This window comes from Palaemon carinicauda, chromosome 28 (genome assembly GCF_036898095.1).
Source record: "Palaemon carinicauda isolate YSFRI2023 chromosome 28, ASM3689809v2, whole genome shotgun sequence".
NCBI classification, from domain to species: domain Eukaryota; kingdom Metazoa; phylum Arthropoda; class Malacostraca; order Decapoda; family Palaemonidae; genus Palaemon; species Palaemon carinicauda.
The window spans coordinates 44,523,951-44,538,950 of NC_090752.1; the positions used below are offsets into that span (position 1 = coordinate 44,523,951).

General features: G+C 39.7%; 1 protein-coding gene across 1 annotated transcript in view; it reads right to left on the reverse strand.

Moving 5' to 3' along the window:
- LOC137621547 (carboxypeptidase B-like) overlaps window positions 1–15,000 on the reverse strand; it is a 465,241-nt gene that overhangs the window by 134,025 nt on the left and 316,216 nt on the right. The window lies entirely within an intron of this gene.

Genomic DNA, 15,000 nt, shown 5'->3' on the forward strand with positions numbered 1-15,000 from the left:
TCCATCATGGGGCTCAATACTACACAGTATTCTATAAGTTTCATTCCAGCTGTGACCAAGTTGTGGAATGATCTTCCTAATCGGGTAGTTGAATCAGTAGAACTTCAAAAGTTCAAAGTTGCCGCAAATGTTTTAATGTCGACCAGGCTGACATGAGTCTTTTTATAGTTTATATATGACATATCTGTTTTGACATTGTTACTGTTTTTAGGAATAATTTATTGTTAATTTATTTTCATCGTTTATTCATTTCCTTATATCATTTCTTCACTCTTATATTTTTCCCTGCTGGAGCCCTTGGGCTTATAGAATCTTGCTTTTCCAACTAGGGTTGTAGCTTGCCTAATAATAATAATAATAATAATAATAATAATAATAATAATAGAAGCCATTGGGGAAAAGACCTGCAGGTACCAGAAGATAGTCTGAGCCTGATGAGAAATGGACTCTTTGATAGAAGCTGTAGGTCTACTTGTTCATCAAATATGTCCTGGAACTGGGAATGGCTATACACCAGCAACATGACAAAATGCTAATCTGATCCAGCATGTTCTGGATAGCCTCGCATCTTCATTATAGAATGCTACATTACCTGTTTCTACACTGTTTTCAACATACACATCCTTCATATATCGTCACCCTCTTAAACTAACTGCCTAAGTCATCTTCTCCACTTGTTGGGAAATAAAAAAAAGCCTTCTCATTTACTATATCTTTATATCATTGTATTGAGGTTCAATTAACAAATTCTAATTCACAAATTCTTCTGTTAATCATTTGTGAATTGAAGCTGAACACAATGATATAAATAATTAGGAAATGGGTTTTTTTTTTTTATTTCCCAACAAGTGGAGAAATATATAATCATACATGGAAGAGATTTCATGATAGCATAAATTGCTGAATTTTACAAAATTTTTTTGTAAGAATGCTCTATACCTACAGTTTGGAAAACACTTTATCATTATAACAATACACAAAAAGACATAAACGACCTGAAAAAAAATTCTGCCATATATAATTACTTTTAGAAATATACCAAATATTTACAAAGATCATATTTGGCCTCATTGAAAGACATATAATCTAGCCAAGAGAAGAGGCAGGTTTTAGAAGCTGGTAGTCGATAGCTGACCATATCCATGTGATTAATTTATGGCATTTAGAGACTATGAGAAAGCTTTTGATTCTGTCTAAACTTCAACAGTAATGAAAACCCTTTAAAAAAAGCAAGGAATAAATGAAACCAATGTTAGATACTATAAAGGAAATACAGCAATTATAAGATTACAAATAGATGTCTCCTAGATTCTTCACGAGACTATGAGAAAGCTTTTGATTCTGTCTAAACTTCAGCAGTAATGAAAGCCCTTCAAAATAAGGAATAAATGAAACTAATGTTAGATACTATAAAGGAAATACAGCAATTATAAGATTACAAAAAAATGTCTCTTAGACTTTTCACGAGACTATGAGAAAGCTTTTGATTCTGTCTAAACTTCAGCAGTAATGAAAGCCCTTCAAAATAAGGAATAAATGAAACTAATGTTAGATACTATAAAGGAAATACAGCAATTATAAGATTACAAAAAGATGTCTCTTAGACTTTTCACGAGACTATGAGAAAGCTTTTGATTCTGTCTAAACTTCAGCAGTAATGAAAACCCTTCAAAATAAGGAATAAATGAAACTAATGTTAGATACTATAAAGGAAATACAGCAATTATAAGATTACAAAAAGATCTCTCTCAGATTATTCACAACATGCCTAGAAGTTTTTAAGGATTTGCACTGGGAAAATACAAGAATTAATATTAAAGGGGAATACCTTAACAACATAAGTTATGTTTAGTAAATCATGATAGGAATTACAAAGGAGGATAGAAGATTTAAATAGAGAAAAAAAGCAGAAATGTAGGACTGAATATTAATATGAGTAAAACTAAGATAATGTTAAATGAAAATGCAGTGACAATAAATATGGTTTATGGAGAAACCTCTAGAGACCCTTAAGGAATGTACATACTTAGGGCAGACATAAGAGTTTCCCTAGGGCATGAGGCCGAAATTAAAAGGATAAAAAAAATGAGATTATGAAATGTAAAATGCCACTTTCTCTAAGAAGAAAAGTATTAGAGGTCCTACTAGTATTAACTTACGCATCAGAAACTTAGATGCCTTACTAAAGCCTTAAAATATAAGGTAGTTTGAACTCAAGGAGCCATGGAAAGAATAATGAAGGGAGTAATACTAAGAGATCGAAAAAGAGCAACATGGATATGAGAGCAAACTGAAGTAGAGGATATTCTAACAACAGGTAAGATAAAGAAATAGACTTAGGGAGGACATATAATGAGAATAACAGATAATAGAATGACGGAGAAGGTAACATACCTATAGTCCATTTCTTTTAGCGAGGCAGATTTGCACCGACTCGCAGCGGTGCCCTTTTAGCTAGGAAAAGTTTCCTGATCGCTGATTGGTTAGAATTATCTTGTCCAACCAATGAGCGATCAGGAAACATTTCCGAGCTAAAAGGGCACCGCTGCGAGTCGGTGTAAATCTGCCTCGCTAAAAAAAATTGACTATAGCACTACGTACAAGATGGTAAAGTTTGAGAAGATCTGTATGCATAAGGAACTGATTATTATTATTATTATTATTATTATTATAATTATTATTATTACTTGCTAAGCTACAACCCTAGTTTGAAAAGCAGGATGCTATAAGCGTAGGGGCTCCAACAGGGAAAACAGCCCAGTGAGGAAAGGAAACAAGGAAAAATAAAAATCTATGAAGAATAAAAACATTAAGATAAATATCTCCTATATAAACAATAAAAAACTTTAACAAAACAAGAGGAGGAGAAATTACATAGAATAGTGTGCCAAAGTGTACCCTCAAGCAAGAAAACCCTAACCCAAGACAGTGGAAGACCATGGTACAGAGGCTATGGCACTACCCAAGAATAGAGAACAATGTTTTGATTTTGGAGTGCCCTTCTCCTAGAAGAGCTGCTGACCATAGCTAAAGATTCTCTTCTAAAGGATTTCTCCTGAAGGTTATTCATGGGTTTATTGTACATAGTGGTAAGCTACTATTTATTATTTCTGGATAAGTCAACATAAAATTGAATTACTTCAGGATAGGATTATCCAGCCTTGATATGGTTGTCATACTTGGTTTTTCTTGTCTTGACCTACTCACAGTAAGGTAACAGCTTGCATATGTGCTTCTTGCCATATTATTCTTACCTATATAATTTAAAGTTAATTCTTCGGCTTCACCACTAACGTGCAATTTCTGTCTTTCCCATCTGGGTATGGAGCAGAAGCTGATTATTATTGAAGAGGAAGAGACCTGTGTCGCGCACTTAGACACATTTGCAATGAAAGATAAATTTAGACATTTCAAAGGTGTATGAATCGACTTCCCTTCAGAATTTTAAGTACCTTATAAGGTGACTTCACAGCTTTTCAGCTCATATATATATATATATATATATATATATATATATATATATATATATATATATATTATCAGCAGCAGCTGCAGAATAAAGGCCTCATATTTATACACACACATATACACACACATATATATATATATATATATATATATATATATATATATATATATATATATATATATACATATATATATATATATATATATATATATATACATATATATATATATATATATATATATATATATATATATATATATATATATATATATATATATATATATATATATATATATATATATGTCAGTAGCAGCTGCAGAACAAAGGCCTCATATTTATACACACACACAATCACATATATATAGATATATATATATATATATATATATATATATATATATATATATATATATATATATATATATATATATATATATATATATCAGTAGCAGCTGCAGAACAAAGGCCTCATTCATGTCCTTCCACTTAAATCTGTTTATGGTCTTTCTCTGACAGTTTATACCCGCAAATTATTTTTGCTCGTCAATCCATCGTCTTCTCTCATTTCCTCTGCTTTTGTTTGCAATGTCTAGGCACTGGTATAGAAGGACCATAAACCGACGACATTGGACGGACATGTCTGAGGCCTTTATCCTGCAGTGGACTATTAACAGTTTATATTATATGTATATATATTTATATATATATATATATATATATATATATATATATATATATATATATATATATAATGGGAATAATACATGGCTATTAGGAGTAACAGAGTGGGTCCCTGGAGACTGCAAAAGGGGCCGAGGATGGAAGAGAAGACGATGGATTGACGAGGTAAGAAAGTATGCCGGTATAGACTGGCATACAAAGACCATAAACAGACAGGAGTGAAAGGACATGTCCGAGGCCTTTGTTCTGCAGTGGACTAGCAATGGCTGATGATGAATTTATATATACTGTATGTATATATATATATATATATATATATATATATATATATATATATATATATATATATATATATAAAATATACATATATATATATATATATATATATATATATATATATATGTATATATATATATATATATATATATATATATATATGTATGTATGTATGCAGGTATGTTTATATGTATGTATATATGCGTATATATGCGTATATATATATATATATATATATATATATATATATATATATATATATATATGTGTGTGTGTGTGTGTATGTATGTATGTATATATGTATGTATATATGTATATATATATACGGTATAATAATAATAATAATAATAATAATAATAATAATAATAATAATAATAAAAATAATAATACTAACAACAACAACAACAACACCACCACAAACAACAACAACACCACCACCAACAACAACAACAACAACAATTGGTTTACGAAATTTGTCATTCAAATTCTTCGAATTTTTTCAAAATCAGAACTTCCGAAGACGTCCTGAAGACCTCCTGAAGACCTCCTGAAGACACACTCGTAGAGGAGTCAAGAATCGTCTTTGGTTCCTTCACTGAGATTCTGGATTTTTTCCTCAATAATTTCCTTCTTAACATATTTAATTTATTCTTTATGTATAAAAAAAACTGAATTGTCTTTTAATTAATGAAATTAAGTACTATAATAATAATAATAATAATAATAATAATAATAATAATAATAATAATAATAATGCATTAACGACTTTCTTCAATCGAATTCTTCGAATCTTCGAAAGCCCTGAAGACTTTGGCGCGTTGTGAAGAATTGTCTTTGGCTTCCGGAGACAACTTTCGAATCTCTGATTGCTAAAACTAACTTTTTTAGAACTATGCCTCATGTCGGGCGTGTGGAAAGATTAACATAGAATATGTTTCACGTACGAGAATTCGTAAGTGCTTTAGCAGTGACTGCAGGTAAAACAGGAATAACCCAAATGTTCAAGGATTTAATCAAATCGTTTCTACCGGAGGAACATCTGCGCCGGAACCTCCCCGTTGGGGGGATGGCGACAGGAGATTTCTCCACTCTGGTTGCTGGTAATGCCACCTTGGGTGGCGTTGCAGCAGCCTCTCTTGGATATCTGACTTGGAAGAGAGTCGTGGCTTCTAAGAAGCAGGCTCGACTCGGACTGGAAAAGGACAACGTTTTGGCTCTAGTGGAAGGCCTGGAGAAAAAGGTCCAGGACCTGACACTAAAGGTCGAAGAAAGGATGAGAGGAGAAACGGCAATGCGAGTCGTGGCTTCTAAGAAGCAGACTCGAACTGGACTGGTAAAGGACAACGTTTTGGCTCTGGTGGAAGACCTGGAGAAAAAAATCCAGGATCTGACACTACTGGTCGAAGAGAGGATGAAAGAAGAAATGGCATTGAGAGCCATTCGCGAAGAAGAAACTCAGAAAACGAGTCTTCATTTTGAAGATTTGTTAGACCAGGAACTCATTCTAGAAGGGAGCCTTGAGGAGGATATAATTAATCACGAAATTGATATTGACTTAGATGGACATGAAATGGAGGAGGAGGAGGAGGAGAAGAAGAAGGAGGAGGAGAAGGAGGAGGAGGAGAATGAGGAGGAGAAGGAGGAGGAGAAATTCTCGAGTAATGAGAACTTTGACGAATTTGAAGAAGAATTGGACTACGAAATTGATATTGACTTAGATGGACCTGAAATTGATGAGGAGGAGAAGGAGGAGGAGGAGATAGAGGAGGAGAAGGAGGAGGAGGAGAAAGAGGAGGAGAAAGAGGAGGAGAAGGAGGAGGAGAAATTCTCGAGTGATGAGAACTTAGACGATTTTGAAGAAGAATTGGACTACGAAATTGATATTGACTTATATGAACCTGAAATTGATGAGGAGGAGAAGGAGGAGGAGGAGAAAGAGGAGGAGAAGGAGGAGGAGGAGAAAGAGGAGGAGAAGGAGGAGGAGAAAGAGGAGGAGAAGGAGGAGGAGAAATTCTCGAGTGATGAGAACTTAGACGATTTTGAAGAAGAATTGGACTACGAAATTGATATTGACTTAGATGAACCTGAAATTGATGAGGAGGAGAAGGAGGAGGAGGAGATAGAGGAGGAGAAGGAGGAGGAGGAGAAAGAGGAGGAGAAGGAGGAGGAGGAGGAAGAAGAAGAAGAAGAAGAAGAAGAGTCCAGTGACCTACTGGATCTTGTTTTGGGAGGTGTTGACATTGATGAGTTTGAAATCACTTCTCCAGAGGATCTCCAGGATTCAGAGACGACGGAGAACGAGGCTCTGTTCGCAGAGCTCCAGGTGTTGGTGGCTGCCTCTGAACTCGACTGTGCCTTGGAGAAGATTCAAGAAACAATGTCCAAAGACAATCTGTTCCATTGGGTACTTATCGACCTGGCTCGTATCAAAGGAAATATCCTTTGCAATATGGGAAAACTGGAAGAAGCCAGCGAATGCTTCAACTTTGTTCTTGCTACCAACGAGGAATATTCCGATGCCAGGTTGAGACTGGCCCTATGCTGGTTGGCACTTGGATGTCACCAAGAAGCTCTTCGTGAATTTGAGAGACTGCGAATGGAAGGGGTTCTGGACCCCGACTTCATGTTCTATATTGATTCCTTGGTTGACATGAATTGCTATGGATGCCCATATGGAATCCTAGGCCTTAAGCCAGACGCTACTCAACACCAAATCGAAAAAGCTTTCAGAAAAATGGCCTTAAAATACCACCCTGACAAGTGCCGAGGTTCGGACGAAGAAATTCAAAGGTGCTGCAATAAGATGCACCAGCTCAATAGCACAATGGATATCTTGCGTGATGCTGACAAGAGAGTAAGATATGAAGAGACTTGGAAAGTTGTCCAAGACTTTACCAATATCATATTTAGCAATCCCAACCTCCCCGAATGGCCGCAACTTGAAGGGTATGATGACAAATTTCATAAGGAAGGAGATGAAGCAGAAGAAGAGACAGTGAAGGAGGACTCAACTGTCCTTTTCGAACTTACTGTAAGATATGGTAACCTTATGGAATTTGAACTCCTTCCATCAGTGGCAATGCTGACTTACGAATCTATGGAAGTAGATGGAACAAAAGAGGAGATGGAGGTCCATAGAGATGATGGCCATAATGAGAAGGAAGATGATGTTGAGGATGAAAAGCGTAATGAGTTAGAGTGTCATGAAACTGATGAAGACACGGTTAACCGAGTGCAACTCAACCAAGGCGATCTGGACCACACAGAGTCTGAAATCTCTTCACCAGAAGATATGTTAGATGATGATGAGGCTCTGTGGTCAGTCCTCCATATGATGGATGATGATTCCGATGAAGATGAAGTCAGTTATTAAGAAGACTTCATTGGAGTATCAAAAGAATGCTTGGATTAAATAATAAGTTGATGCCCTCACAATTTTGTGAAAGGAATAGTATCTTCTTCTTTTTCTTCCTTTTTTTTTTTTTAGGATTAAGGTTTTTTTTTTTTTAGGCTTAAGGACTGGCTATGCAGGTGAAGAAACTCTGGTACTGATGAAAGAGCGCGTGTTGTTTGGGTGGGGAAAATGACGCTTGGCTTCACCACTTGGCCAAAAAAAGGCGCTTGGCTTCACAACCTGGCCCGCTTGGCTTCATCGCCCGGCACAACAATGGCGCTTGGCTTCACCGCCTGGCCTGCTTGGCTTCACCGCCCGGCCAATAAATGGCGCTTGGCTTCACCACCTGGCCCGCTTGGCTTCATCGCCTGGCACAACAATGGCGCTTGGCTTCACCGCCCGGCCATAAAATGGCGCTTGGCTTCACCGCCCGGCCAAATAATGGCGCTTGGCTTCACCACCTGGCCCGCTTGGCTTCATCGCCCGGCACAACAATGGCGCTTGGCTTCACCACCTGGCCTGCTTGGCTTCACCACCCGGCCATAAAATGGCGCTTGGCTTCACCGCCCGGCCAAATAATGGCGCTTGGCTTCACCACCTGGCCCGCTTGGCTTCATCGCCCGGCACAACAATGGCGCTTGGCTTCACCGCCCGGCCATAAAATGGCGCTTGGCTTCACCGCCCGGCCTACAATGGCGCTCGGCTTCACCACGGCCCGCTTGGCTTCATCGCCCGGCACAACAGTAGCGCTTAGGATTGTTGAATTATTTTTTTTTTTTTTAGGTTTAAGGTTTTTTTTTTTTAGGTTTAAGGACTGGCTATGCAGGTGAAGAACCTCTAATACTGATGAATGAGTGAGGAAAATGACTTTTGGCTTCACCACCTGGCCCGCTTGGCTTCATCGCCCGGCACAACAATGGCGCTTGGCTTCACCGCCTGGCCTGCTTGGCTTCACCGCCTGGCCAAAAAATGGCGCTTGGCTTCACCGCCTGGCCCGCTTGGCTTCATCGCCCGGCACAACAATGGCGCTTGGCTTCACCGCCTGGCCTGCTTGGCTTCACCGCCCGGCCAAAAAATGGCGCTTGGCTTCACCGCCTGGCCCGCTTGGCTTCATCGCCCGGCACAACAATGGCGCTTGGCTTCACCGCCTGGCCTGCTTGGCTTCACCGCTCGGCCATAAAATGGCGCTTGGCTTCACCGCCTGGCCCGCTTGGCTTCATCGCCCGGCACAACAATGGCGCTTGGCTTCACCGCCTGGCCTGCTTGGCTTCACCGCCCGGCCAAAAAATGGCGCTTGGCTTCACCGCCTGGCCCGCTTGGCTTCATCGCCCGGCACAACAATGGCGCTTGGCTTCACCGCCTGGCCTGCTTGGCTTCACCGCCCGGCCAAAAAATGGCGCTTGGCTTCACCGCCTGGCCCGGTTGGCTTCATCGCCCGGCACAACAATGGCGCTTGGCTTCACCGCCTGGCCTGCTTGGCTTCACCGCCCGGCCAAAAAATGGCGCTTGGCTTCACCGCCTGGCCCGCTTGGCTTCATCGCCCGGCACAACAATGGCGCTTGGCTTCACCGCCTGGCCTGCTTGGCTTCACCGCCCGGCCCAAAAATGGCGCTTGGCTTCACCGCCTGGCCCGCTTGGCTTCATCGCCCGGCACAACAATGGCGCTTGGCTTCACCGCCTGGCCTGCTTGGCTCCACCGCCCGGCCCAAAAATGGCGCTTGGCTTCACCGCCTGGCCCGCTTGGCTTCATCGCCCGGCACAACAATGGCGCTTGGCTTCACCGCCTGGCCTGCTTGGCTCCACCGCCTGGCCTGCTTGGCTCCACCGCCCGGCCCAAAAATGGCGCTTGGCTTCACCGCCTGGCCCGCTTGGCTTCATCGCCCGGCACAACAATGGCGCTTGGCTTCACCGCCTGGCCTGCTTGGCTCCACCGCCCGGCCAAAAAATGGCGCTTGGCTTCACCGCCTGCCCCGCTTGGCTTCATCGCCCGGCACAACAATGGCGCTTGGCTTCACCGCCTGGCCTGCTTGGCTCCACCGCCCGGCCAAAAAATGGCGCTTGGCTTCACCGCCTGGCCCGCTTGGCTTCATCGCCCGGCACAACAATGGCGCTTGGCTTCACCACCTGGCCTGCTTGGCTCCACCGCCCGGCCAAAAAATGGCGCTTGGCTTCACCGCCTGGCCCGCTTGGCTTCATCGCCCGGCACAACAATGGCGCTTGGCTTCACCGCCTGGCCTGCTTGGCTTCACCGCCCGGCCAAAAAATGGCGCTTGGCTTCACCGCCCGGCCAAAAAAAGGCGCTTGGCTTCATCGCCCGGCCGAAAAATCGCGCTTGGCTTCACCGCCTGGCCAACTTGGCTTAACCCCCCGGTCTAAACATGACGCTAGGATTCACCACCTGGCCCAACAATGACCCTTGGCTTCACCACAAAATTTCAAATGTCATCAATCAAGACTGACCACTAATAAGCTAGCTGCAATGAGGGAAGTTGGCCGAAAGCTATTTCAGAAGGAAGGGCAACCTCTGGCGCGGCGGAAAAACCCGTAAGTTCAATGCCCAGAATGCTGAAGTAGGTTTCAAATTGCTTCTCAAAGTAATCCAATTCATATACAAGTCATGACACCAATAATAAGCTAGCTGCAATGAGGGAAGTTGGCCGAAAGCTATTTCAGAAGGAAGGGCAACCTCTGGCGCGGCGGAAAAACCCGTAAGTTCAATGCCCAGAATGCTGAAGTAGGTTTCAAATTGCTTCTCAAAGTAATCCAATTCATATACAAGTCATGACACCAATAATAAGCTAGCTGCAATGAGGGAAGTTGGCCGAAAGCTATTTCAGAAGGAAGGGCAACCTCTGGCGCGGCGGAAAAACCCGTAAGTTCAATGCCCAGAATGCTGAAGTAGGTTTCAAATTGCTTCTCAAAGTAATCCAATTCATATACAAGTCATGACACCAATAATAAGCTAGCTGCAATGAGGGAAGTTGGCCGAAAGCTTTTTCAGAAGGAAGAGCAACCTCTGGCGCAGCGGAAAAACCCGTAAGTTCAATGCCCAGAATGCTGAAGTAGGTTTCAAATTGCTTCTCAAAGTAATCCAATTCATATACAAGTCATGACACCAATAATAAGCTAGCTGCAAAGAGGGACGTTGGCCGAAAGCTATTTCAGAAGGAAGGGCAACCTCTGGCGCGGCAGAAAAACCCGTAAGTTCAATGCCCAGAATGCTGAAGTAGGTTTCAAATTGCTTCTCAAAGTAATCCAATTCATATACAAGTCATGACACCAATAATAAGCTAGCTGCAATGAGGGAAGCTGGCCGAAAGCTATTTCAGAAGGAAGGGCAACCTCTGGCGCGGCGGAAAAACCCGTAAGTTCAATGCCCAGAATGCTGAAGTAGGTTTCAAATTGCTTCTCAAAGTAATCCAATTCATATACAAGTCATGACACCAATAATAAGCTAGCTGCAATGAGGTAAGTTGGCCGAAAGCTATTTCAGAAGGAAGGGCAACCTCTGGCGCGGCGGAAAAACCCGTAAGTTCAATGCCCAGAATGCTGAAGTAGGTTTCAAATTGCTTCTCAAAGTAATCCAATTCATATACAAGTCATGACACCAATAATAAGCTAGCTGCAATGAGGGAAGTTGGCCGTAAGCTATTTCAGAAGGAAGGGCAACCTCTGGCGCGGCGGAAAAACCCGTAAGTTCAATGCCCAGAAAGCTGAAGTAGGTTTCAAATTGCTTCTCAAAGTAATCCAATTCATATACAAGTCATGACACCAATAATAAGCTAGCTGCAATGAGGGAAGTTGGCCGAAAGCTATTTCAGAAGGAAGGGCAACCTCTGGCGCGGCGGAAAAACCCGTAAGTTCAATGCCCAGAATGCTGAAGTAGGTTTCAAATTGCTTCTCAAAGTAATCCAATTCATATACAAGTCATGACACCAATAATAAGCTAGCTGCAATGAGGGAAGTTGGCCGAAAGCTATTTCAGAAGGAAGGGCAACCTCTGGCGCGGCGGAAAAACCCGTAAGTTCAATGCCCAGAATGCTGAAGTAGGTTTCAAATTGCTTCTCAAAGTAATCCAATTCATATACAAGTCATGACACCAATAATAAGCTAGCTGCAATGAGGGAAGTTGGCCGAAAGCTATTTCAGAAGGAAGGGCAACCTCTGGCGCGGCGGAAAAACCCGTAAGTTCAATGCCCAGAATGCTGAAGTAGGTTTCAAATTGCTTCTCAAAGTAATCCAATTCATATACAAGTCATGACACCAATAATAAGCTAGCTGCAATGAGGGAAGTTGGCCGAAAGCTATTTCAGAAGGAAGGGCAACCTCTGGCGCGGCGGAAAAACCCGTAAGTTCAATGCCCAGAATGCTGAAGTAGGTTTCAAATTGCTTCTCAAAGTAATCCAATTCATATACAAGTCATGACACCAATAATAAGCTAGCTGGAATGAGGGGAGTTGGCCGAAAGCTATTTCAGAAGGAAGGGCAACCTCTGGCGCGGCGGAAAAACCCTTAAGTTCAATGCCCAGAATGCTGAAGTAGGTTTCAAATTGCTTCTCTAAGTAATCCAACTTATATACAAGTCGAGAGTTATCATAAGACATTCATGAAGTACTGATGAATTTTGAATTGATATGAAAAATAAATAGAAATAGGGAGGGAAGGAAGAAGGGTCGTGGGAACCAAGCTTACAATAATGGATGTAGGCAAAACCCACCTGATGAGCTCCTTGGTAAGGGCGAAACCCTTATATATGTCACTTTGGTAATAGTATGTAGTAATTAATTTATATGTATATATATATATATATATATGTATATATATATATGTATATGTATATATATATATATATATATATATATATATGTATATATATATATGTATATGTATATATATATATATATATATATATATATATATATATATATATATGTATATATAAGTATATATATATATATATATATATATATATATATATATATATATATATATATATATATATGTATATATAAGTATATATATATATATATATATATATATATATATATATATAAATATATGTATATATATATATATATATATATATATATATATATATACATATATATATATATGTATATATATATATATATATATGTATATATATATATATATATATATATATATATATATATATATATATATATATATTTTTTTTTTTTTTTTTGATACATTAATGTCTGGATTCTCTTAACGACCTCAGGATCAGAGCCCCAGGCGAAATCACACAAAGACAAGAGCTTGGCTCCGGCCGGGAATCGAACCCTGGTCGGCAAACTTGTATAGACAGTGTGGCTTAGTCACTGTCTATACAAGTTTGCCGACCAGGGTTCGATTCCCGGCCGGAGCCAAGCTCTTGTCTTTGTGTGATTTCGCCTGGGGCTCTGATCCCGAGGTCGTTAAGAGAATCCAGACATTAATGTATCAAAAATATATATGGCTTATTTGAATATGAAAAACACGTACAAATGTGCAAAATTTATCATATATATATATATATATATATATATATATATATATATATATATATATATATATATATATATATATATATATATGCATGGATATTTGCACATTAACTCGTACACACAAGAAGGCCCACACCACCATATAGATTATCCGTATAATTTTCATCTGAAGGGAGGGTCTCAATAGAATCCCGTTGACTTTTGACTGTAGGCGTTTGGAGGGCAGTGCCTACAGCCTCAAGTATTCTAAGCCAGCCGAATTTGATGGAACTCACATTGTTCAAAACAAAAGCAACTACAGCCGGCTCATAATAGCTGAAGCTGTAAGCATCTCCTTCCAAAAGCGAACACTCAACATTCAATGGGATTCTGATTATATGCTCCCTTCTAGCAGAAAGCCGTATAGATAATCTCTGTGGTGGTGTTGGGTCGAGTGTGTGCCAGAGTATTGTAGACACATACAATACTCTGGCACACACTCGACCCAACACCACCACAGAGATTATCTATACGGCTTTCTGCTAGAAGGGAGCATATAATCAGAATCCCATTGAATGTTGAGTGTTGGCCTTTGGAAGGAGATGCTTACAGCTTCAGGTATTATGAGCCGGCTGTAGTTGCTTTTGTTTTGAACAATGTGAGTTCCATCAAATTCGGCTGGCTTAGAATACTTGAGGCTGTAGGCACTGCCCTCCAAAGGCCTACAGTCAAAAGTCAACGGGATTTTATTGAGACACTCCCTTCAGATGAAAATTATACGGATAATCTCTATGGTGGTGTGGGCCTTCATGTGTGTCTGAGTTAATGTGCAATATATATATATATATATATATATATATATATATATATATATATATATATATATATATATATATATATATATATATATATATATTTATATAAAGTATATAATCAATCATTATTTTCTTCATGATCTATGGGTCTTTGGAATTTGAAATAATTTTATCGTTTTACTTTTAGTTTTTTTATAGAATTCATTTTAAAAAATTAATCATAATATTTTTTAATCCCTTATATATAAAAGGAATCTTAAAATTATAATAATTAATAATCACTTTATGGTTGTTATAAAAATCATCGTTTCTTCAGCCAAAGGCTTCCACCAGAAAACCTAAAGACGGTAAAAAAATCCTAAGAGGATTCCTGTAGGAGACACAATGACGCCCTCTTGGGAGTTTTCGCCGTACCATAGCAGTACCCCGGGCCGGAGTCACCGATAATTTGGAGAAATTTCATGGTTGATTGACTGATTGATTTGAGGTTTTCTGGCATCATGACATCTAGGGTCATTGACGCCGATATCATTTATTATAAATAAACAATAAAAGTTTCTTCAATTAAAACCATAAAAGCAAAGATGTCATTTTAAAAGTTAAATAGCTTTCAGAAGACTGCCTCTGAGGTAAAGTTAAAAATACCGCTAGCATGGTAGGACACATCATGTCCAAGAATCTTGGCAAGGATAAATCTGCCATCTTCAACTTGAGCCTCAAACAGATATCTATTTCTTTCACTACTATATGTGGGGCATTCGGTCAAATAATGCGTCACTAGAGAAATTTCATGGCGTTCCGTTAATCGTTGGCCCTGGTCATGAGCCTGGTCATTTTATTCTTGAGTTGTGTGTGTGTTTGCATTATAGCCACGAAAGG